Source organism: Triturus cristatus, chromosome 9, assembly GCF_964204655.1.
Source record: "Triturus cristatus chromosome 9, aTriCri1.1, whole genome shotgun sequence".
In the NCBI taxonomy this organism is placed as follows: Eukaryota; Metazoa; Chordata; class Amphibia; order Caudata; family Salamandridae; genus Triturus; species Triturus cristatus.
This window is the reverse complement of record NC_140592.1, coordinates 198,657,907-198,683,974: the sequence shown is the minus strand read 5'-3', so window position 1 is coordinate 198,683,974 and position 26,068 is coordinate 198,657,907.

The window sequence follows — 26,068 nt, the reverse complement described above, 5'->3', positions numbered from 1 at the left end:
GTATGACATTGTTCTACATTCTGTCCATCAATTGTTCAATTGCATTTGTCACCCAGTGGGACGGATATGCACAGACGTGGGTCCCATGCACTCCATGCCACTGGAGTCAAGCTATCCTGGCTGGCTGATGAGGGCTGAAAGTCCGAAACTGGTCCTAGGATGCTTGTTTCCAGTCCAGAGAGGACCTGGCCTGGCCTGGAAGGCTTCACTGTTCAAATTGGGCGCAGGGTCAAGACTGATTTGCATTTGGCTGGGTCCAAACTGGAATGGTATGCTGAGCAAAAAAAAGATGGATTTAGGCCCAGATCTCTGTACTGGGGTGAATGTATGACATTGTTCTGCATTCTGTCCATCAATTGTTCTTTTTGCATTTGTCACCCAGTGGGACGGGTATGCACAGACGTGGGTCCCATGCACTCCATGCCACTGGAGTCAAGCTATCCTGGCTGATGAGGGCTGAAAGTCCGAAACTGGTCCTAGGATGCTTGTTTCCAGTCCAGAGAGGACCTGGCCTGGCAGCTCAGGCTGGACTGTTCAAATTGGGTGCAGGGTCAAGACTGATTTGCATTTGGCTGGGTCCAAACTGGAATGGCATGTGAGCAAAAAAACTATGGATGTAGGCCCAGATCTCTGTACTGGGGTGAATGTATGACATTGTTCTGTATTCTGTCCATCAATTGTTCTTTTTGCATTTGTTACGCTGAGTGGGTCGGGTATGCCCAGACATGCATCCCGTTCTCTCCATGACACTGGAGTCACGCAGTACTGGCTGATGAGGGCCGAAAGCCGGAAACCGGTCCAAGGATGCTTGTTTCCAGTCCAGGGAAAACCCGGCCTGGCAGTTCGGGATGGACTTTTCCCATTGGGCGCAGAGTCAAGACTGATTTTCATATGGCTGGGTCGAAACTGGAATGGCATGTTGAGCAAAAAAAAGATGGATTTAGGCCCAGATCTCTGTACTGGGGGGAATGTATGACATTGTTCTGCATTCTGTCCATCAATTGTTCTTTTCGCATTTGTCACCCCCAATGGGACGGATATGCCCAGACGTGGGTCCCATGCTCTCCATGACACTGGAGTCAAGTTCTCCTGACTGATGAGGGCTGAAAGCCTGAAACCAGTCCTACGATGCTTGTTTCCAGTCCAGGGAAGACCGGGCAGTTCGGGCTGGATTATTCCCATTGGGCGGAGGGTCAAGACTAATGTGCATATGGCTGGGTCCAAACTGGAATGGCATGGTGAGCAAAAAAAACTGTGGATTTAGGCTCAGATCTCTGTACCTGGGTGAATGTATGACATTGTTCTGCATTCTGTCCATCAATTGTTCTTTTTTCATATGTCACCCCGAGTGGGATGGGTATGCCCAGACGTGGGTCCCGTGCTCTCTATGCCACTGGAGTCAAGCTATCCTGGCTGATGAGGGCTGAAAGCCCCAAACCGGTCCTTAGATTCTTGTTTCCAGTCCAGAGAGGACCTGGTCTGGCAGTTCAGGCTAGACTGTTTCCATAGGGTGCAGGGTCAAGACTGATTTGCCTATGGCTGGGTCCAAACTGAAATGGCATGGTGAGCAAAAAAATGATGGATTTAGGCCAAGATCTTTGTACTGGGGTGAATGTATGACATTGTTCTGCATTCTATCCATCAATTGTTCTTTTCGCATTTGTCACCCCCAATGGGACGGATATGCCCAGACGTGGGTCCCATGCTCTCCATGACACTGGAGTCAAGTTCTCCTGACTGATGAGGGCTGAAAGCCTGAAACCAGTCCTACGATGCTTGTTTCCAGTCCAGGGAAGACCGGGCAGTTCGGGCTGGATTATTCCCATTGGGCGGAGGGTCAAGACTAATGTGCATATGGCTGGGTCCAAACTGGAATGGCATGGTGAGCAAAAAAAACTGTGGATTTAGGCTCAGATCTCTGTACCTGGGTGAATGTATGACATTGTTCTGCATTCTGTCCATCAATTGTTCTTTTTTCATATGTCACCCCGAGTGGGATGGGTATGCCCAGACGTGGGTCTCGTGCTCTCTATGCCACTGGAGTCAAGCTATCCTGGCTGATGAGGGCTGAAAGCCCCAAACCGGTCCTTAGATTCTTGTTTCCAGTCCAGAGAGGACCTGGTCTGGCAGTTCAGGCTAGACTGTTTCCATAGGGTGCAGGGTCAAGACTGATTTGCCTATGGCTGGGTCCAAACTGAAATGGCATGGTGAGCAAAAAAATGATGGATTTAGGCCAAGATCTTTGTACTGGGGTGAATGTATGACATTGTTCTGCATTCTATCCATCAATTCTTCTTTTTGCATTTGTCCCCCCGAGTGGTACGGGTATGCCCTGACGTGGGTCCCGTGTTCTCCATGCCACTGGAGTCAAGCTATCCTGACTGATGAGGGCTGCAAGCCCGAAACCTGTCCTAGGATGCTTATTTCCAGTCCAGGGAGGACCTGGTCTGGCAGTTCGGGATTGACATTTCCCATTGGGAGCTGGGTCAAGACTGATGTGCATATGGCTGGGTCCAAACTAGAATGGCATGGTCAGCAAAAAAACAATGTATTTAGACCCAGATCTCTGTACTGGGGTGAATGTATGACATTGATCTGCATTTTCTCCATCAATTGTTCTTTTTCCAGTTGTCACTCCAAGTGGGACGGGTATGTCCAGACGTGGATCCTGTGCTCTAAAAGCCACTGGAGTCAAGCTATCCTGGCTGATGAGGGCTGAAAGCCCTAAAATGGTCATAGGATGTGTGTATCAAGTCCAGGGATGGCCTGGCCTGATAGTTCTGTCTGGACTGTTCCCATTGGGTGCAGGGTCAAGACTGATATGCATATGGCTGGGTCCAAACTGGAATGGCAGGGTGAGCAAAAAAACGATGGATTTAGGCCCAGATCTCTGTACTGGGGTGAATGTATGACATTGTTCTGCATTCTGTCCTTCAATTTTTATTTTGCATTTGTCACCCCGAGTGGTACGGGTATGCCCAGACATGGGTCCCATGCTCTCCATGCCACTGGAGTCAAGCTATCCTGGCTGATGAGGGTTGAAATCCCGAAACCGGTCCTAGGATGCTTGTTTCCAGTCCAGGGAGGACCTGGACTAGCAGTTCGGGCTAACTGATTCCATTGGGCGCAGGGTCAAGACTGATTTGCATATTGCTGGGTTCAAACTGGAACGGCATGGTGATCAGAAAAATGATGGATTTAGCCCAGATCTCTGTACCGCGGGGAATGTATGACATAGTTCTGCATTCTGTCCATCAATTGTTCTTTTTGCATTTGTCATGCCGAGTGGGTCGGGTATGCCCAGACGTGGGTCCTGTGCGCTCAATGACACTGGAGTCATGCGATCCTGGCTGATGAGGCCGAAGGTCCGAATCTGGTCCAAGGATGCTTGTTTCCAGTCCAGGGAAAACCCGGCCTGGCAGTTCGGGATGGACTTTTCCCATTGGGCGCAGAGTCAAGACTGATTTTCATATGGCTGGGTCCAAACTGGAATGGCATGGTGAGCAAAAAAATAAGAAGGATTTAGGCCCAGATCTCTGTACCTTGTTGAATGTATGCCATTGTTCTGCATTCTGTCCATCAATTGTTCTTTTTGCATTTGTCACCCTCAATGGGACGGGTATGCCCAGATGTGGGTCCCATGCACACCATGCCACTGGAGTCAAGCTATCCTGGCTGGTGAGGGCTGAAAGTCCGAAACTGGTCCTAGGATGCTTGTTTCCAATCCAGAGAGGACCTGGCCTGGCAGCTCAGGCTGAACTGTTCCCATTGGGCGCAGGGTCAAGACTGAATTGCATTTGGCTGGGTCCAAACTGGAATGGAATGGTGAGTAAAAAAACTATGGATTTAGGCCCAGATCTCTGTACTGGGGTGAATGTATGACATTGTTCTGCATTCTTTCCATCAATTGTTCTTTTTGCATTTGTCACCCAGTGGGACGGGTGTGTCCAGACGTGGGTCCCATGCACTCCATTCCATTGGAGTCAAGCTATCCTGACTGATGAGGGCTGAAAGCCTGAAACCGGTCCTAGGATGCTTGTTTCCAGTCCAGGGAAGACCTGGCCTGGCAGTTCGGGCAGGACTGTTACCATTGGGCGCAGGGTCAAGACTGATTTGCATATGGCTGGGTCCAAACTGGAATGGCATAGTGAGCAAAAAAACGATGGATTTAGGCCCAGATCTCTGTACTGCGGTGAATGTATGACATTGTTCTGCATTCTGTCCATCAATTGTTCTTTTTACATTTGTCACCATGAGTGGGACGGGTATGCTCAGAGGAGTGTTGAAAATTAAAATAGCGATATGATTAAGCATTCACTAAAGACATGAATTCCTCTTCCTTGGACCAAGTTTCTCTCCTTATGTTGACTAATGTCTGGACTCCATTTTGTATTGTCGTGTCTCCACGTGCTCAGCACGAGAAGAGTCCTATCTTCGTGTCAGTTGCTCTCATAATCTGCCTAGTAACAGTCTATAAATAGCTCCTTTGTCCGTCTGGCGCATGCCCAGACTTGACCACATCTGTTATCAGTTAGTCCTTGCTTGACCATGTTTCCGCGGGCTTAGGAGTGTGCTAACTCCGCCCACATATTGATTCTGTATCGAAAATGACCATAAAAGGTAATGAATTCTGCTTCATATTGTATCCACCCACTTATGAGCCCCTCTGTTGTGTATAAAAGGGGACTGTGTATGCAAGTCCTTTGTGCTACTCTATGCAATACTGAAGAGTGTTGTATGGGTTGTAGGACCACCCTTAAGGGTTAATAAACTCTGTCTTTGTATTTTGCAGTTTCCGTGCCAACTTCCTTCTAGCTTTCGTTACAGGAGAGCGAACCCTTGTATTCTGCGGGCCTAGCTGGGGCCTGTATTCATCAATTGGCGCCCGTCACGTGGGGCTCATCGGCGACTCGGATGCTCGAAGGACTGGTCGTGACGAAGGTGAGGAATTTTGCCGGGGATGTGATCACTGCCAGTGGCGTTTTAGTCCTGGCATCCCGAGGTTTTCTTCCTTCCCTTCCGAACTGACCTTCTGGGTGGCGCCGGTCCTCGACTGAGACCTCTTCTGTCGGTTTGCCGTGACAGCCGTTTGGGCGAATTTTGGAACTTGGCAGTTGGAATCTGGACACTCTTGATTGGTAAGAACCGTTGTACGGTACTTGCTCCGAGTTTTGAAGCCTGGGTTGGCTATTTGAGTTTGATTTGTGATGACCGGTCATATTCTGTATTGATTACTGTGAGAATATATGCGTTGCAACACATATAGGCAGGTAATGTGGAGATATTTCTCCGGAGTTGTTTAAATCTGAACGGCGCAAAGTTTAAGTGCCATTTTTTTGATAATACTACATATATTGCATTATTTTTGAGCATGCCTGCTTTTAGCGCACTCCGTAAGTGGTGCTGCTGCTTTGGAAACCGGTTAAATCTTGAGGAATCTGCTCCAGCCCCCCCAGAGGGGACTCCTAATAGGGATATGTATGTGAAGCATGGTCTTTCCTCTATAATGTACAGCACAGTGTGGAGGAAATACACCAAAAAGGATCCTGAGTTACGATGGCCTTTGTATGGATCGTTTGATATGCGTAAGATTGAGTATGTGGAACAGTGTATGTGTAAACGGCGTGCTCGGCAAGACATGTTTGAATGTGTACGGTTATGGGTAAAGGAAGTGCGTGAGCGAGAGAAACGTGAGAAAGCGCTGTTTGATAAAGAGCAACGGAAAAAATGATCATGTGCGAGCACAGGAAACGAAGCGTCGGGAGGAAAGAGAACTGGCGGAGAGACAAGAGAAAGAGCGTAGGTTGCAAGTCTTTGGTCAATATGCTGTCCGCCAGCCACTTTATCCTGTCCTTACTAATCTTGAAGATGATTTTTATTTATTAGATCGTTCTCCGCCCCCTTATGTTGGCGCGTCCGCCCCGAGATCACAGGAGTCTGGATTGGTTTCGGATAAGGTAGACACGCGGTCTATGTTATCAGTTGAGCGTATGGGTGAGCTTCGGAAAATTTCTCTTCGTGCACTTAAGGGCAAGTTATCCCTTGCTGAATTGTTGGACTCTTTGGAAAAGTGGCGGGATAGAGAGAAGTTGTATTTTCTTGAAACCTTTTCTGATGAAGTGATTACTGTCTTTCGGAAATATTCAGAAGTTTTTGAGCCTGATGATGTAGTATTAGATGCTAAAGCATTACGTAACGTGTTTTTTCTCCCTCTAAGGCACCTGATGCGGTCCGGCGACTGTTTGCATTGTGGGACGCGGCGAGTGACCTTAAAGAGAGAGCGCGCCTAAAGGCAGGGGAGGAGGAGCAGTCGGATCCACGTATCGGCGATGACCAATCATCTACCTCCCACTCAGATAAGAGCGAACTAGTGCATGCTAAACCGATGCGAGAGGCGGCACCTTTGTATGTTCCTCCTAAAGGAGCGGGAACTAGTTCGGATATTACTTCCGCCGATGCTAAGGGATATTTTGTGTATAATTGGGTCTATACTCCCTGGCATAGGGCTGATGTTATGGCATTAAAGAATGCATTGCCTGACCCCCGCAAGAATCCAGCGGCCTTTTATGAAGAGGTCGAAGGGGCCTTGAATTCTTATACTATGACTTTAGCAGATATAGATTTGTTCTTTGGGCTCATATTACCACCGGATATGTGGAGATCTGTGCGGAAGGTGGATGATGTTCCCGCTTTTAAGGCTAGGTGGTCCGAGATTGAGGATGAGGATAGGGAGAGAAAACCCGCGCAAAAACCACCGCGGATTATTTTAGATCTTCCTGCTGCTATCTTGACCAAGTTGAAAACGATTATTCCCCCTAAAAAGATTGATTGGAATATGTTAGCCTCGTGTAAACAGAAGGTTAATGAATCAGTCTCAGATTTCTTTACGCGCTTTGAGGAGACATTTCATGATTTTAGTGGTCAGTCACTTACGGATGATACGGGTCGACATCTTTTTGTGGATAAATATGTGGCGAATTTATTACCAGGAATAGCAGCTCGTTTAAAAGCGAGTGAAAGTTCTTGGTCCACCTCGTCCCCGGCATCCCTTCTGACTATGGCCCAGTATTATGAGCGTCAGGAACAAGAAGCGAAGGGGAATGAGGAGAAGAAATCGAAAGATTTGAAAACTAAGGTGATGTTAGCACAAGTATATGGTCCGCCTCGTCGGGGTGTAGAACGAGGTAGGGGAGGATTCTATGGTCCCCCTTCGGGTCGGTCAGATGTAAATAGAAATCAATGTGCGTATTGTAAACAGTCGGGTCATTGGGCCAGAGATTGTCCGGTGTTGTATGCATCTCGTCAGGGACGTGGTCAGGGACCACCGAGAGGTAGAGGGGGCTTTTCGAATTATAGAGGGAACTCTAATGATCGTACTCGATTTGAGTCTAGCGTACAGCAACGGGATAGGCCTAATGTGTTTGATAGGCAACACCAGTATCAAATGTCTGGGAACGACCGTTCTGGGTATCATGACTCACAGCATGCATAGGATTGCGTTGGATGGGGGTTAGAATCAGTTGAAGTGCCGGTTGATCAGAAGGGTCCTTATGTTTCAGCAAATGTTTTGGGTTCTACTGATCGGTTCCTAGTTGATACAAGAGCTACCCGCAGTGCGCTTTCCAAACAATTGGTTCCGAGGGCTCCCCCATCTGGCTTAATGGTTACATCGGTAGGGTTTGATGGTACACTCTCTCGAAGCCCTCTTTCCCGACCCCTTGCATTCCATGCTGACCACTTTTCTGCGCCCTGTCCGTTTCTGCTTGCCCCGAACACGCCTGACAACATTATGGGTCTTGATATGCTCAAGCTTTTCAGAGCTACGATCCGCTGTTCCCCCGCTGGAGTACGTGTGATATTAAACGATAATCACCCGATGACAGACCGGATGTGTGTGGTTGCGGAGGATACTGCATTAGCTTCCCTCCCTCGTTCTTTGTGGGCCACTTCGGATACTGATGTGGGACAGATGGTGATTCCGCCTGTCCACATTAGTGTCCAGGAGGGTGCGGTGTTACCACGCCTCCCTCAGTATCGTATTTCCCAGGAGGGGGAGGAGGCACTCCTACAGATTGTGCAGGATTTTATTAAGGTGGGGGTAGTGGAAGAAGTTCCCTATAATGTTTGCAACAGTCCTATCTTACCCATTTTGAAGAAAGATACGGATACCAGGGTTTATCGGTTTATCATTGATTTAAGGGAAGTGAACAAGATTGTGATACCTCAGTATCCAGTGGTTTCCGATATCACGACGTTACTCACTTTGGTCCCGCCAACGGCGACCACGTTTTCAGTTATTGATTTGAAAAATGCCTTCTTTTCGATCCCTATTCACCCTGATAGCCGATACCTTTTCGGTTTTACTCTGAATAATAGGTCTTATAGATTTTGTAGAGTTCCCCAGGGTTATACGGAAAGCCCTAGCATTTACAGTCAAGCATTGAAACGGCAATTGGATTCCTTTGTTCTGCCCGAGGGTGTCGCCCTTATACAATATGTCGATGACATCTTGTTGGTGGCTGACACTCCTGAGCTGTGTGAGAAGAGTACGTTATCCTTGCTTTCCTTTTTGGCATCTCACAATCACAAAGTGTCGAAGAAGAAATTGCAATTCTGTAGACCAAAGGTGACTTATTTGGGTCACCTTTTGTCTAAGGAGGGGCGTGCAATCACACCAGATCGTATTCAAGCAATTTTGGACACGCCAGTGCCTTCCACACAGAAGGACGTGCGTGCATTTTTGGGTCTTGCTTCTTTTTGTAGGCAATGGATATTGGGGTTTTCACACATAGCTAAGCCATTGTTAGCACTTTTGACAAAAGACACACCAATTCCTCTTCCCTGGTCAAATGAGTGTGAAATTGCCTTTCAGCAATTACGACAAGCCCTTTGTTCAGCACCAGTGTTAGGTACCCCTGATTATACGAAGCCCTTTTCACTGTACGTGCATGAGAAAGATGGATGTGCATTATGAGTTTTAGTGCAGATGCACGGCGACAAGCAGCGCCCTTGTGCATATTTTTCGGCTGTACTTGATCCTGTTGCCCGAGCGTTGCCTGGTTGTTTTCGCTCGGTTGCGGCGACAGCTGTGTCAATACGCCAAAGCGAGGGAATTGTGTTATCTCATAAGCTGTTGGTATTAGTCCCCCATGCTGTTGATGCCCTGCTTAATCAGACAAAGACGCAACATTTGACCAGTGCCCGTTTAACGGGATATGAGTTGACGCTTTTGGCTCCTCATATTACGTTAAAGAGGTGTGCAACGTTAAATCCAGCCACATTGTTGCCGTTCCCGTAAACTCAGTCTGAAGCACGAAAAGCACATGATTGTATTCTTGTGACTGAGGAACAGACAAAGGGTCGTATTGATCTCCAGGATACGCCCTTTACAGATGTAGATGGAGAACTGTGGGTGGACGGATCATGCCTGAGGCTACCAGATGGTACGACTTCAGCAGCGTATGCAATTACCACATTACAAACAATAGTGGAGACTGCACGCATACCGCAGAAATCAGCTCAAGCAGCGGAACTGATACCATTAACACGAGCATGTGAGCTCAGTGCAGGATTGTGTGTGAATGTTTATACAGATAGCCGCTATGCCTTCGGAGTAGCGCACGATTTCGGCCTACTCTGGAAGGAGAGAGGCTTTCTAACGTCACATGGAGCACAGATAATGTATGGGGAGTTAGTTCACAACCTTTTGACTGCATTAACATATCCAAAGAAGATTGCTATAGTTAAATGTAGTGCCCATAAGAAAGTGGTTGATAAAGTTGGAGAAGGGAATGCTTTAGCAGACCGGGTGGCACGAGAGACTGCGGTGCAGCCTGGTGCTACTGCAATGTATGTTGTGAAGTCACAGGCAGAAAGATGGCACGATGCAAGGAGAGAAGTGCTAGATATACAGAGGACCGCTTCCGATAAGGAACGGGAGCAATGGTCCAACGATGGAGAATTAGATGATGAAGGGTGTTGGAGAAGTAAGCAGATGGATAAGTGGAAGTTACCCACTGCCTTCGTGCAACCTATGGTTCAGATGGCACATGGACTAGCGCATGTCGGAGCTTCCGCAATTGTTAAATTACTCACACAAGTTTGGGAGCATCCGGAGATCGCTAGTACAGCAAAGAGGGTAGTGCAGACCTGCATGATTTGCCTGAGGTATAACCCGGGAAAGGGTACCCGAACTCCAGCAGGAGGATTTGCGACACCTACTGCACCCTTTGAGGTTTTGCAGATGGATTACATTCAGCTCGAGCGCTGTAACAATCTGAAGTATGTTCTAGTAGTGGTTTGTGCCTTCAGCAAATGGGTTGAGGCATACCCTACGAAAGATAATACTGCAATGACTACAGCCAAGATGCTATTGAAGGAGTTCTTCCCTCGATATGGTGTTTGCAGATTGTTGTGGAGTGATAACGGACCTCATTTTATAGCAGACGTTATCAAGTATGTCCTGAAAGGCCTGGGAATTACCCAAAAATTTCATGCAGTGTTTCACCCTCAGTCTGCGGGATTGGTCGAGAAATATAATGGTACTCTGAAGCTTAAGATCGCGAAGATTCAAGCTTCGACTTCTTTGACTTGGCCAGACGCTTTACCGCTGGCATTATTGTCAATTAGATCGATACCGCATTCTCGGACCGGTCTCACACCTTACGAGATCGTGTTTGGACGCCCAATGAATATTTGGGGTCCACCAAAACAGAGGTCAGTGTATGATGTACCTTGTGTAATGATGAATGATTATCTGGCACAGTTAACGCATAATTTGGTTTCTATTCATCAACAGGTTCGAGAAGCGCTCCCTGATCGGTCCACAGGTGAAGGTCATAATCTCCGACCTGGAGATCAGGTGATGCTGAAAGTCTTCGAAAGGACGAACAGTCTGGAGCCGAGATGGGTTGGTCCTGAGCAAGTCTTGCTCGCGACGAGGACAGCTGTGCGGGTTTCTAATCGGAAGAACTGGATCCACTCCTTGCACTGTCGTAAAGTGCCGCCTGGATTGGTGGAGCCTGCTGTGTTGACCGACCATCGAGAAATCCTGACTGCGGAGAAAGGCCGTGCTGTGGAACCGAATGACACTGAGGAGCTCTTCCCGGACCAAGCGATTCCTGGAGGAAGAAGATATCATCTCAGACCGAGGAAGTGATTTTTTTGTATCCAAAGACGTTGTCAGAACGGCCCTCGGGTTAGTGAAACGGAGAGCCAATGAGGCAAGGGGGGGGGATCAGCCCTGCATTAGTGTAGTGACACCCGTCTTGGCCCGCTGGTGAAGAAATCAACGGCTGCCTAAGGGGAAGAGTTCTGACAACCTTTTAGTTTCAGGAAGATATTGACTTTTTACTACAAGATGGAGAAGAAGAAGATTCTTTGTGCGACAAGTTTTATTATCATTGTGGCTATTGTTGGTATAACCACATGGTTTGTTGAGGATGTGACTCCTGCCCGTGAGTTGCTTGTTTTGACCACTCTAGTGCCTGAGGAGGACTACTTTTATACCCTTCCGTATCAAGAATTGAAGCATCGTCAGTCTTATTTGAATAACACTTTCATCCAGATGTTGCATCTTACCCATGTCGTTACAAATGCTACGAACTGTTGGATATGTGGTATGATGCCAGCTCATCAGAAGAAAGGAGGAACGCCATTCATACCTCTTCCTTTTTCTCATAATGGCTCTTGTAGAGCATGGTACACTTTGCTTTTTGCCACACGGAAACCGACAGTGGGACGACTACTTTTTAGACTTAATAAGGAATGTCATCAAGATAAAGATGGTTATCCATAAGCGAATGGGACAATATGGGAATGGGAAGAATATCGACCAGACAATGAATCGATCCCCTACATTTTCACGAACACCAGAGACACTACAAGGAATGAACAATTTGTGATTCAAGTGGCACAAGCTCAAGCGGACCTGTGTGTCCAGAGTGTGGGTTATATTCCTGTTGGTGTTAGCGATTGCATTATTGTATTGAACATAGACGGGTTGAATAATAGTACTTTCTTAGCCTCCCATAACACATACTTCGTATGTGGGAATAAGGGTTATTATCGTTTGCCAGCTGGCTGGTCCGGAGTATGTTATGTAGCATTCTTATTACCTCCTGTATTCTTGGCACCTGCATCTTATCATAAAGATTTGAAGTTGTTGAATAATGTGACTGTAAATAGGTATAAACGTACTCTATCTATTGATGATGTTGATCAAACTGATACTAGCTTGCAGCAGTATATTGATTTTAACTTAGGATTGTTTTTCTTTGTTGGAGCTGCCCTAAATAGTAGGAAAGTTCGAAGATTAACAAGAGTTGTAGAGGCTGTGACAAATCAAACCGCTGCTGCTCTTGGGAATCTTACGGAAGAATTACAAATTACTAGAATTGTTGCATTACAGAATCGTATGGTATTAGATGTTATGTTAGCTGACCGGGGTGGAGCATGTAAAATTATCGGAAGTAGTTGTTGTGTGTTTATTCCTGACTACACGCCATCAGTTTATAATGCTATCAATAAATTGCATAAAATTGCAGCTGAAATCCATACAGAAATTGGCACTTGGACCTTTTCTGGATGGTTTTGGGCATTGATCACTACATGGGGGTGGAAGGTTTTGACTGGTCTCTGCATTATTGTAGCAATTTTGTTTTCTTGTTGCATTTGTGTCCAATGTGGTCCTTTACTCTGTTCTCTATGTGTGTCATTTTGTATTCCTGATAAGAAAGCTATTGCCAATGTCAGAAACATTTAACTAAAGAGGTAAAAGAGATGATGAAAATTGACATATATGATGATTATCCTAATAAGCCGGATGTCTTCAGTAAATGCTGAAAGGGTCGTCTGTTGAAAATTAAAACAGCGATATGATTAAGCATTCACTAAAGACATGAATTCCTCTTCCTTGGACCAAGTTTCTCTCCTTATGTTGACTAATGTCTGGACTTCATTTTGTATTGTCGTGTCTCCACGTGCTCAGCACGAGAAGAGTCCTAGCTTTGTGTCAGTTGCTCTCATAATCTGCCTAGTAACAGTCTATAAATAGCTCCTTTGTCCGTCTGGCGTATGCCCAGACTTGACCACATCTGTTATCAGTTAGTCCTTGCTTGACCATGTTTCCGCGGGCTTAGGAGTGTGCTAACTCCGCCCACATATTGATTCTGTATCGAAAATGACCATAAAAGGTAATGAATTCTGCTTCATATTGTATCCACCCACTTATGAGCCCCTCTGTTGTGTATAAAAGGGGACTGTGTATGCAAGTCCTTTGTGCTACTCTATGCAATACTGAAGAGTGTTGTATGGGTTGTAGGACCACCCTTAAGGGTTAATAAACGCTGTCTTTGTATTTTGCAGTTTCCGTGCCAACTTCCTTCTAGCTTTCGTTACAGGAGAGCGAACCCTTGTATTCTGCGGGCCTAGCTGGGGCCTGTATTCATCAGGAGTGTCCAGTGCTCTACATGCCACTGGAGTCAAGCTATCATAGCTGATCAGGGCTGAAAGCCCAAAACCGGTCCTAGGATGCTTGCCTCCAGTCCAGGGAGGACCTGACGTGTCCTGGAAGTTCGGGCTGGACTGTTCCCATTGGGTGCAGGGTCAAGACTGATTCACGTATGGCTGGGTCCAAACTGGAAGGCATGGTGAGCAAAAAAAATGGATTTAGGTCCACATCTCTGTACTGGGGTGAATGTATGACACTGTTTTGCATTCTGTCCATCAATTGTTCTTTTTGCCTATGTCACCCCAAGTGGGACGAGTATACTCAGACGTGGGTTTCCGTGCTCTCCATGCCACTGGAATCAAGCTATTCTGGCTGATGAGGGCTGAAAGCCTGAAACTGGTCCTAGGATGCTTGTTTCCAGTCCAGGGAGGACATGGCCTGGCAGTTCGGGCTGTACTTTTCCCATTGGGCACAGGGTCAAGACTGATTTGCATATGGCTGGGTCCAAACTGGAATGGCATGCTGAGCAAAAAAAAGATGTATGTAGGCCCAGATCTCTGTACTGGGGTGAATGTATGACATTGTTCTGCATTCTGTCCATCAATTGTTCTTTTTGCATTTGTCACCCAGTGGGACGGGTATGCCCAGACGTGGGTCCCATGCACTCCATGCCACTGGAGTCAAGCTATCCTGGCTGATGAGGGCTGAAAGCCCGAAACTGGTCCTAGGATGCTTGTTTCCAGTCCAGAGAGGACCTGGCCTGGCAGCTCAGGCTGGACTGTTCCCATTGGGTGCAGGGTCAAGACTGATTTATATTTGGCTGGGTCCCAACTGGAATGGCATGTGAGCAAAAAAACTATGGATTTAGGCCCAGATCTCTGTACTGGGGTGAATGTATGACATTGTTCTGCATTCTTTCCATCAATTGTTCTTTTTGCATTTGTCACCCAGTGGGACGGGTATGCCCAGACGTGGGTCCCATGCACTCCATCCCACTGGAGTCAAGCCATCCTGACTGATGAGGGCTGAAAGCCTGAAACCGGTCCTAGGATGCTTGTTTCCAGTCCAAGGAAGACCTGGCCTGGCAGTTTGGGCAGGACTGTTCCCATTGGCCGCAGGGTCAAGACTGATTTGCATATGGCTGGGTCCAAACTGGAATGGCATAGTGAGCAAAAAAACTATGGATTTAGGCCCAGATCTCTGTACTGCGGTGAATGTATGACATTGTTCTGCATTCTGTCCATCAATTGTTCTTTTTGCCTTTGTCACCCGGAGTGGGGAGGGTATGCTCAGAGGTGTGTCCAGTGCTCTACATGCCACTGGAGTCAAGCTATCATAGCTGATCAGGGCTGAAAGCCCAAAACCGATCCTAGGATGCTTGCCTCCAGTCCAGGGAGGACCGACGTGTCCTGGAAGTTCGGGCTGGACTGTTCCCATTGGGTGCAGGGTCAAGACTTATTTGCGTATGGCTGGGTCCAAACTGGAAGGCATGGTGAGCAAAAAAAATGGATTTAGGTCCACATCTCTGTACTGGGGTGAATGTATGACACTGTTCTGCATTCTGTCTATCAATTGTTCTTTTTGCCTTTGTCACCCGAAGTGGGACGGGTATGCTCAGACGTGGGTTTCCGTGCTCCCCTTGCCACTGGAATCAAGCTATCCTGGCTGGTGAGGGCTGAAAGTCCGAAACTGGTCCTAGGATGCGTGTTTCCAATACAGAGAGGACCTGGCCTGGCAGCTCAGGCTGGACTGTTCCCATTGGGCGCAGGGTCAAGACTGATTTGCATTTGGCTGGGTCCAAACTGGAATGGAAAGGTGAGCAAAAAAACTATGGATTTAGGCCCAGATCTCTGTACTGGGGTGAACGTATGACATTGTTCTGCATTCTTTCCATCAATTGTTTTTTTTGCATTTGTCACCCAGTGGGACGGGTATGCCCAGACGTGGGTCCAGTGCACTCCATGACACTGGAGTCACGCTATCCTGGCTGATGAGGGCCGAAAGCCCAAAACCGGTCCAAGGATGCTTGTTTCCTGTCCAGGGAAAACCCGGCCTGGCAGTTCGGGCTGGACTTTTCCCATTGGGCACAGGGTCAAGACTGATTTGCATATGGCTGGGTCCAAACTGGAATGGCATGCTGAGCAAAAAAAAGATGTATGTAGGCCCAGATCTCTGAGACTGGGGTGAATGTATGACATTGTTCTGTATTCTGTCCATCAATTGTTCTTTTTGCATTTGTCATGCCGATAGGGTCGGGAGTGCCCAGATGTGGATCCCGTTCTCTCCATGACACTGGTGTGGTAAATAAAATTCATTACCGGGACTTAATTTGATACGGAAACATAATAAAATAGCTCAGTAAAATGAGAGGCAGAATCCGTGGTATTAGAGGTTCGGAATGGGCTTTATTCCAATGATCGATTATAATCGGTTGCTCCAAGTTCCATCACCACGGAGGTTCAGGAAGTGAAGTACATACTTTATTGACAAGAAATGACTTTTATAGTACATACATTACAATGAAGCGAATGCAGTAGGCGTAACAATTGATAAGGAAAATGATGATTCATATGCGTAACCGAAAATGGGTGGAACAAGGAGTAAAAAGAAACATAATTGGTTATGATGTCATATATAGGTGGATCTATAAGATAATACTTGGCATAGATGCGCGCGCAGCAGCATGACGTGTGATTGACGTGTAACTAGGGGTGAAGGGGACTTGACGTTTAGCTCTACATGTGGAGACGAAAAGTCTGGGGGGTCAAGTCAACCTAATCCCAAATCATATCTAACATCCTATGTTTAAAGAACTATGTTATCCACAAAAGAAGGACTCTCGGACAGAATCTATTCTATACTGACTGTGTGTGCGTGTACAAGCGTCTAAGTGTCTACACTAGATGCGGGGGCAGGAATCTTCCATAGTAACAGGGCTATGAATTACTTGTATAAAGACAGAGAAGCCGGGCCCTTTGCTCGGTAGCTGGAAGAATGTTTACTTAAACTACTAGGCAGGAATGCATTGGCTGAGGGGGAAGCAGATAACTCGAAGGTGAAATACAGTTCTTGGCAGAGAATAGGCTGATGTCAGGCTTCGTGAGCCGCGCAGAGAACGAGACAAAGTTCATGGTCACAGTTGCAGGCTCAGACTGGAGTTTTCAGAGGCAGAAGGCAAGGAGAGTTTGACGACAGAATCAGGGCCTACTTGCCTGGACTGTAAAATGGCATAGGTGAACCATATAAAGCCGGTGGCTTTTCATACTTAGGAATGGAATATCCGGCCTATTCATGGCGGATCTGACAGAGGACATGTTGATGGTGGACGCACATGTGTTTGCGTCTTCATAACTGGAACTGGAGGAAACATACATGTACTTGTAATATGCACATAGAACCGTTGGGGTCCAAGATAGGGGACATATCTGACCAGAAAAATCCATATTTCCACACTGGAGTCACGCTATCCTGGCTGATGAGGGCCGAAAGCCCGAAACCGGTCCAAGGATGCTTGATTCCAGTCCAGGGAAAAACCGGCCTGGCAGTTCGGGCTGGACTTTTCCCATTGGGCGCAGGCTCAAGTCTCATTTTCATATGCTGGGTCCAAACTGGTATGGCATAGTGAGCAATAAAACAATGGATTTCGACCAGATCTCTGTAATTGGGTGAATTGTACGACCTTGTTCTGCATTCTGTCTATCAAATATTCTTTTTGCATTTGTCCCCCCGAGTGGGACGGGTATGCCCTGACGTGGGTCCCGTGTTCTCCATTCCACTGGAGTCAATCTATCCTGGCTGATGAAAGCTGAAAACCTGAAACCTGTCCTAGGATGCTTATTTCCAGTCCAGGGAGGACCTAGCCTGGCAGTTTGGGCTTGACAGTTCCCATTGGGAGCAGGGTCCAGACTGATATGCATATGGCTGGGTCCAAACTGAAATGGCATGGTGAGCAAAAAAACAATGCATTTAGACCCAGATCTCTGTACTGGCGTGAATGTATGACATTGATGTGCATTTTGTCCATCAATTGTTCTTTTTCCAGTTGTCACTCCAAGTGGGACGGGTATGCCCAGACAGGTGTCCTGTGCTCTCCAAGCCACTGGAGTCAAGCTATCCTGGCTGATGAGGGCTAAAAGTCCTAAAATGGTCCTAGGATGCTTGTTTCCAGTCCAGGGAGGGCCTGGCATGGCAGTTCAGGCTGGACTTTTCCCATTGGGTGCAGGGTCAAGACTGATATGCATATGGCTAGGTCCAAACTGGAATGGCATGGTGAGCAAAAAAACACTGGATTTATGCCCAGATTTCTGTACTAGGGTGAATGTATGACATTGTGCTGCATTCTGTCCATCAATTGTTCTTTTTGCATTTGTCACTCCCGAGTGGGACGGGTATGTCCAGACATGGGTCCTATGCTCTCCATGCCACTGGAGTCAAGCTATCCTGGTTGATGAGGGTTGAAAGCCTGAAACCGGTCCTAGGATGCTTGTTTCCAGTCCAGGGAAGACCTGGCCTGGCAGTTCGGAATGGACTTTTCCCATTGGGTGCAGAGTCAAGACTGATTTTCATATGGCTGGGTCCAAACTGGAATGGCATGGTGAGCAAAAAAAAGATGGATTTAGGCCCAGGTCTCTGTACTGGGGGGAATGTATGACATTGTTCTGCATTCTGTCCATCAATTGTTCTTTTCGCATCTGTCACCCCAATGGGACGGGTATGCCCAGACGTGGGTCCCATGCTCTCCATGACACTGGAGTCAAGTTCTCCTGACTGATGAGGGCTGAAAGCCTGAAACCAGTCCTACGATGCTTGTTTCCAGTCCAGGGAAGACCGGGCAGTTCGGGCTGGATTATTCCCATTGGGCGGAGGGTCAAGACTAATGTGCATATGGCTGGGTCCAAACTGGAATGGCATGGTGAGCAAAAAAAACTGTGGATTTAGGCTCAGATCTCTGTACCTGGGTGAATGTATGACATTGTTCTGCATTCTGTCCATCAATTGTTCTTTTTTCATATGTCACCCCGAGTGGGATGGGTATGCCCAGACGTGGGTCCCGTGCTCTCTATGCCACTGGAGTCAAGCTATCCTGGCTGATGAGGGCTGGAAGCCCCAAACCGGTCCTTAGATTCTTGTTTCCAGTCCAGAGAGGACCTGGTCTGGCAGTTCAGGCTAGACTGTTTCCATAGGGTGCAGGGTCAAGACTGATTTGCCTATGGCTGGGTCCAAACTGAAATGGCATGGTGAGCAAAAAAATGATGGATTTAGGCCAAGATCTTTGTACTGGGGTGAATGTATGACATTGTTCTGCATTCTATCCATCAATTCTTCTTTTTGCATTTGTCCCCCCGAGTGGTACGGGTATGCCCTGACGTGGGTCCCGTGTTCTCCATGCCACTGGAGTCAAGCTATCCTGACTGATGAGGGCCGAAAGCGCGAAACCGGTCCAAGGATGCTTGATTCCAGTCCAGGGAAAAACCGGCATGGCAGTTCGGGCTGGACTTTTCCCATTGGGCGCAGGCTCAAGTCTCATTTTCATATGCTGGGTCCAAACTGGAATGGCATAGTGAGGAAAAAAACTATGGATTTAGGCCCAGATCTCTGTACTAGGGTAAGTGTATGATACTGTTCTGCATTCTGTCCATCAAATGTTCTTTTTGCATTTGTCACCCTGAGTGGGACGGGTATGCCCAGACGTGGGTCCCATGCTCTCCATGCCACTGGAGTCAAGCTTTCCTTGCTGATGAGGGCTGAAAGCCCAAAACCGTTCTTGGGATGCTTGTTTCCAGTCCAGAGAGGACCTGGCCTGGCAGTTCGGGATGGACTTTTCCTATTGGGCGCAAAGTCAAGACTGATTTTCATATTGCTGGGTTCAAACTGAAATGGCATGGTGAGCAATACAACGATGGATTTAGGCCCAGATCTCTGTACTGGGGTTAATCGTACGACCTTGTTCTGCATTCTGTCTATCAAATTTTCTTTTTGCATTCGTCACCCCGAGTGGGACGAGTATGCCCAGATGTGGGTCCTGTGCTCTCCATGCCACTGGAGTCAAGCTATCCTGGCTGATGAGGGCTGAAAGCCCGAAACCGATCCTAGGATGCCTGTTTCCATTCCAGGGAGGACCTGGCCTAGCAGTTCGGGCACGACTGTTTCCATTCGGCGCAAGGTCAATACTGATTTGCATATGGCTGGGTCCAATCTGGAATGGCATGCTGAGCAAAAAAAAGATGGATTTAGGCCCAGATCTCTGTACTGGGGTGAATGTATGACATTGTTCTGCATTCTGTCCATCAATTGTTCTTTTTGCATTTGTCACCCCGTGGGATGGGTATGCCCAGACGTGGGTCCCATGCACACCATGCCACTGGAGTCAAGCTATCCTGGCTGGTGAGGGCTGAAAGTCCGAAACTGGTCCTAGGATGCTTGTTTCCAATCCAGAGAGGACCTGGCCTGGCAGCTCAGGCTGGACTGTTCCCATTGGGCGCAGGGTCAAGACTGATTTGCATTTGGCTGGGTCCAAACTGGAATGGAAAGGTGAGCAAAAAAACTATGGATTTAGGCCCAGATCTCTGTACTGGGGTGAATGTATGACATTGTTCTGCATTCTTTCCATCAATTGTTCTTTTTGCATTTGTCACCCAGTGGGACGGGTATGCCCAGACGTGGGTCCAGTGCACTCCATGACACTGGAGTCACGCTATCCTGGCTGATGAGGGCCGAAAGCCCGAAACCGGTCCAAGGATGCTTGTTTCCTGTCCAGGGAAAACCCGGCCTGACAGTTCGGGATGGACTTTTCCCATTGGGCGTAGAGTCAAGACTGATTCTCATATGGCTGGGTCCAAACTGGAATGGCATGGTGAGCAATAAACCGATGGATTTAGGCCCAGATCTCTGTACTGGGGTTAATTGTACGACCTTGTTCTGCATTCTGTCTATCAAACTCTCTTTTTGCATTTGTCACCCCGAGTGGGACGAGTATGCCCAGATGTGGGTCCTGTGCTCTCCATGCCACTGGAGTCAAGCTATCCTGGCTGATGAGGGCTGAAAGCCCGAAACCGATCCTAGGATGCCTGTTTCCATTCCAGGGAGGACCTGGCCTAGCAGTTCGGGCACGACTGTTTCCATTCGGCGCAGGGTCAATACTGATTTGCATATGGCTGGGTCCAATCTGGAATGGCATGCTGAGCAAAAAAAAGATGGATTTAGGCCCAGATCTCTGTACTGGGGTGAATGTATGACACTGTTCTGCATTCTGTCCATCAATTGTTCTTTTTGCATTTGTCACCCCGTGGGATGGGTATGCTCAGACGTGGGTCCCATGCACACCATGCCACTGGAGTCAAGCTATCCTGGCTGGTGAGGGCTGAAAGTCCGAAACTGGTCCTAGGATGCTTGTTTCCAATCCAGAGAGGACCTGGCCTGGCAGCTCAGGCTGGACTGTTCCCATTGGGCGCAGGGTCAAGACTGATTTGCATTTGGCTGGGTCCAAACTGGAATGGAAAGGTGAGCAAAAAAACTATGGATTTAGGCCCAGATCTCTGTACTGGGGTGAATGTATGACATTGTTCTGCATTCTTTCCATCAATTGTTCTTTTTGCATTTGTCACACAGTGGGACGGGTATGCCCAGACGTGGGTCCAGTGCACTCCATGACACTGGAGTCACGCTATCCTGGCTGATGAGGGCCGAAAGCCCGAAACCGGTCCAAGGATGCTTGTTTCCTGTCCAGGGAAAACCCGGCCTGACAGTTCGGGATGGACTTTTCCCATTGGGCGTAGAGTCAAGACTGATTCTCATATGGCTGGGTCCAAACTGGAATGGCATGGTGAGCAATAAACCGATAGATTTAGGCCCAGATCTCTGTACTGGGGTTAATTGTACGACCTTGTTCTGCATTCTGTCTATCAAACTCTCTTTTTGCATCTGTCACCCCGAGTGGGACGAGTATGCTCAGACGTGGGTCCCGTGCTCTCCATGCCACTGGAATCAAGCTATCCTGGCTGATGAGGGCTGAAAGCCTGAAACTGGTCCTAGGATGCTTGTTTCCAGTCCACCAAGGACCTGGCCTGGCAGTTCGGGCTGGACTGTTCCCATTGGGCACAGGGTAAGACTGATTTGCATATGGCTGGGTCCAAACTGGAATGGCATGCTGAGCAAAAAAAGATGGATTTAGGCCCAGATCTCTGTACTGGGGTGAATGTATGACATTGTTCTGCATTCTGTCCATCAATTGTTCTTTTTGCATTTGTCACCCAGTGGGATGGGTATGCCCAGACGTGGGTCCCATGCACTCCATGCCACTGGAGTCAAGCAATCCTGGCTGGTGAGGGCTGAAAGTCCGAAACTGGTCCTAGGATGCTTGTTTCCAATCCAGAGAGGACCTGGCCTGGCAGCTCAGGCTGGACTGTTCCCATTGGGCGCAGGGTCAAGACTGCTTTGCATTTGGCTGGGTCCAATCTGGAATGGAATGGTGAGCAAAAAAACTATGGATTTAAGCCCAGATCTCTGTACTGGGGTGAATGTATGACATTGTTCTGCATTCTTTCCATCAATTATTCTTTTTGCATTTGTCACCCAGTGGGACGGGTATGCCCAGACGTGGGTCCTGTGCACTCCATGACACTGGAGTCACGCTATCCTGGCTGATGAGGGCTGAAAGCCCGAAACCGGTCCAAGGATGCTTGTTTCCAGTACAGGGAAAACCTGGCCTGGCAGTTCGGGATGGACTTTTCCCATTGGGCGCAGAGTCAAGACTGATTTTAATAGGGCTGGGTAAAAACTGGAATGGCATGGTGAGCAATAAACCGATGGATTTAGGCCCAGATCTCTGTACTGGGGTTAATCGTACGACCTTGTTCTGCATTCTGTCTATCATACTTTCTTATTGCATTTGTCACCCCGAGTGGGACGAGTATGCCCAGATTTGGGTCCCGTGCTCTCCATGCCACTGAAGTCAAGCTATCCTGGCTGATGAGGGCTGAAAGCCCGAAACCGATCCTAGGATGCCTGTTTCCATTCCAGGGAGGACCTGGTCTAGCAGTTCAGGATCGACTGTTTCCATTGGGCGCAGGGTCAATACTGATTTGCATATGGCTGGGTCAAATCTGGAATGTCATGGTGAGTGAAAAAAGATGGATTTAGGCCCAGATCTCTGTACTGGGGTGAATGTATGACATTGTTCTGCTTTCTGTCCATCAATTGTTCTTTTTGCATTTGTCACCCCGAGTTGGAAGGGTATGCCCAGACGTGGGTCCCGTGCACTCCATGCCACTGGAGTCAAGCCATCCTCGCTTTTAGGGCTGAAAGCATATAACCGGTCCTAGGATGCTTGTTTCCAGTCCAGGGAGGACCTGGCCTGGCAGTTCAGGCTGAACTGTTCCCATTGGGCTCAGGGTCAAGACTGATTTTGATATGGCTGGGTCCAATCTGGAATGGCATAGTGAGCAAAAAAAATATGGATTTAGGCCCAGATCTCTGTACTGGCGTGAATGTATGACATTGTTCTGCATTCTGTCCATCAATTGTTCTTTTTGCATTTGTCACCCCGAGTGGGACGGGTATGCCCAGACGTGGGTCCCGTGCACTTCATGTCACTGGAGTCAATCTATCCTGGCAGATGAGGGCTGAAAGCCTGAAACCAGTCCTAGGATGCTTGTTTCCAGTCCTGGGAGGACCTGGCCTAGCAGTTCGGGCTGGACTGTTCCCATTGGGCGCAGGGTCAAGACTGATTTGCATATGGCTGGGTCCAACTTTGGATGGCATGGTGAGCCAAACAACTATAGATTTAGGCCCAGATCTCTGTACTGGGGTGAATGAATGACATTGTTCTGCATTCTGTCCATCAAGTGTTCTTTTTTTGCATTTTCACCCCGAGTGGGACGGGTATGCCCAGACGTGGGTCCCGTGCACTCCATGCCACTGGAGTCAAGCTGTCCTGGCTTATGAAGGCTGAAAGCCCGAAACCGGTCCTAGCATGCTTGTTTCCAGTCCAGAGAGGACCTGGCCTGGCAGTTCAAGCAGGACTGTTCCCATTGGGCCCAGGGTCAAGACTGATTTGCATATGGCTGGGTCCAAACTGGAATGTCGAGCAAAAAAACTATGGATTTAGGCCCAGATCTCTGCACCGGCGTGAATTTATGACATTGTTCTCCATTCTGTCCATCAATTGTTCTTTTTGCATTTGTCACCCCAAGTTGGACGAGTATGCCCAGACGTGGGACCCATGATCTCCATGACACTGGAGTCAAGCTATCCTGGCTGATAAGGGCTGAAAGCCTTAAACCGGTCCTAGGATACTTGTTTTCAGTCCACGGAGGGCCTGGCCTGGCAGTTCGGGCTGAACTGTTCCCAATAGGTGCAGGGTCAAGACTGATTTGCATATGGCTAGGTCCAAACTGGAATGGCATGTTGAGCAAAAAAACGATGGATATAGGCCCAGATCTCTGTACTGGGGTGAATGTGTGACATTGTTCAGCATTCTGTCCATCAATTGTTCTTTTTGCATTTGTCTCCCCGAGTGGGTCGGGTATGCCCAGTCGTGGGTCCTGTGCTCTCCATGCTACTGGAGTAAAGCTATCCTGGCTGATGAGGGCTGAAGCCCCAAACCGGTCCTTGGATGCTTGTTTCCAGTCCAGGGAGGACCTGGCCTGGCAGTTCGGGCTGGACTGTTCTAATTGGGCGCAGGGTCAAGACTGATTTGCATATGGCTGGGTCCAAATTGGAATGGAATGGTGAGCAAAAAACGATGCATTTAGGCCCAGATCTCTCTACTGGGGTGAATGTATGACATTGTTCTGCATTCTGTCCAGCAATTTTTCTTTTTCCATTTGTCACCCCGAGTGGGTCGGGTATGCCCAGTCGTGGGTCCTGTGCTCTCCATGCCACTGGAGTAAAGCTTTCCTTGCTGATGAGGGCTGAAAGCCTGAAACCGGTCCTAGGATGCCTGCTTCCAGTCCAGGGAGGATCTGGCCTGCCAGTTCAGGCCTGACTGTTCCCATTGGGTGCATGGTCAATACTCATTTGCTTATGGCTGGGTTCAAACTGGAATGGCATGGTGAGCAAAAAAACGATGGATTTAGGCCCAGATCTCTGTACTGGGGTGAATGTATGACATTGTTCCGCATTCTGTCCATCAATTGTTGTTTTTGCATTTTTCACCCTGAGTGGGACAGGTATGCCCAGATGTGGGTCCAGTGCTGTCTTTGCCACTGGAGTCAAGCTGTCCCGGCTGATGAGGGCTGAAAGCCTGAAACCGGTCCTAGGATGCTTGTTTCCAGTCGAGGGAGGACCTGGCCTGGCAGTTCGTGCTGGACTGTTCCCATCGGGCACAGGGTGAAGACTGATTGGCATATGGCTGGGTCCAAACTGGAATGGCATGATGAGAAAAAAAACAAGGTATTTAGGCCCAGATCTCTGTACTGGGGTGAATGGATGACATTGTTCTGCATTCTATCCATCAATTGTTCCTTTTGACATCTCAAACTACATCACTGATGACATTGCAGTGCTTTGTGGGGTATAAGTTTTAGCTAGGGTTTGTAACTATACCTACTGAATTTCTACGGTGTATGCAGGTAAATTAAGTACCTAACTATAACGTCCTTGATACCTTTGTTTTTTTTGTGAGTTTATATATACGTAAATATTATTTAAAATATACTGCCAATACAATATCTGTCATTAATATTTTGCAATATAGTTTGCAATTTTGAATGTGAATTGTAAATCAGGTTAGTCATTTGTAGTCTAGTTGTGTGTTAGGTTATATTATGTTATATTGATTTGTATAACACTAATCAACCAAGATGGTATTGAGGTGCTTGGGAAGGTATGCAAGTGTGTGATCCCCAAGGTGCTTGTACGAATATCCAGAACTTCAGCTTCTTGCAGCACTCTAGAGAGAGGTGGAGGCTCTGATCTGTTGAAGTAGATTGTTCCATGTCTTGGGTGTGATGTAGGAGAATGAGGGCCTCCAGTTTTGCTTTTGTGGATGTGTAGAGTATGTGTGCAAATGATAGTGAGGCAGATCATTGATATTTGGTGGGTTAATGAAAGTGTATTAGGCCGTTCACGTGTTCTGGGTGTGTGAGAAGTTTAAATTGTCTGCGCTTGTGAATGAGGTGCTAGTTAAACTTCCTGAGATGCACTGTGATCTGGGTGCAGCATGAAAGACTAAGGTGTCGATTACGATCCAGTAAAAAAAATGCCCGTACGACTCGTATCCGGTCTTTTTACCGTACGAATCGTACAAGTGCCGTACAAACTGCCAATTACGATTCGCATGGCAAAAAGACCATACGAATCGCATTGGGAATCATTCCCCACACGTCCTCGGGTCGGAAAAAGTGTCCGACACGTCCTCGGACGAATCACCGTACAAATGTGAAAAGTGAAGTCCGACCGCGGAATCACGATCCATCCCGTGCGTCAGAAGTTACAACCGTATGGAAAAAACACCGTCCGCACTGAACACCCATAGCAACCATGGAGACATGTGCCCGCATACGCGCCGACCCCCCCCGAGCCCCCGTACGTACGCGCCAACTCACCCCAGCCCCCATACGTATGCGCCGACCCCCCCAGCCCCCGTACGTACGTGTCGAACCCCCCGTGTTTGTACAC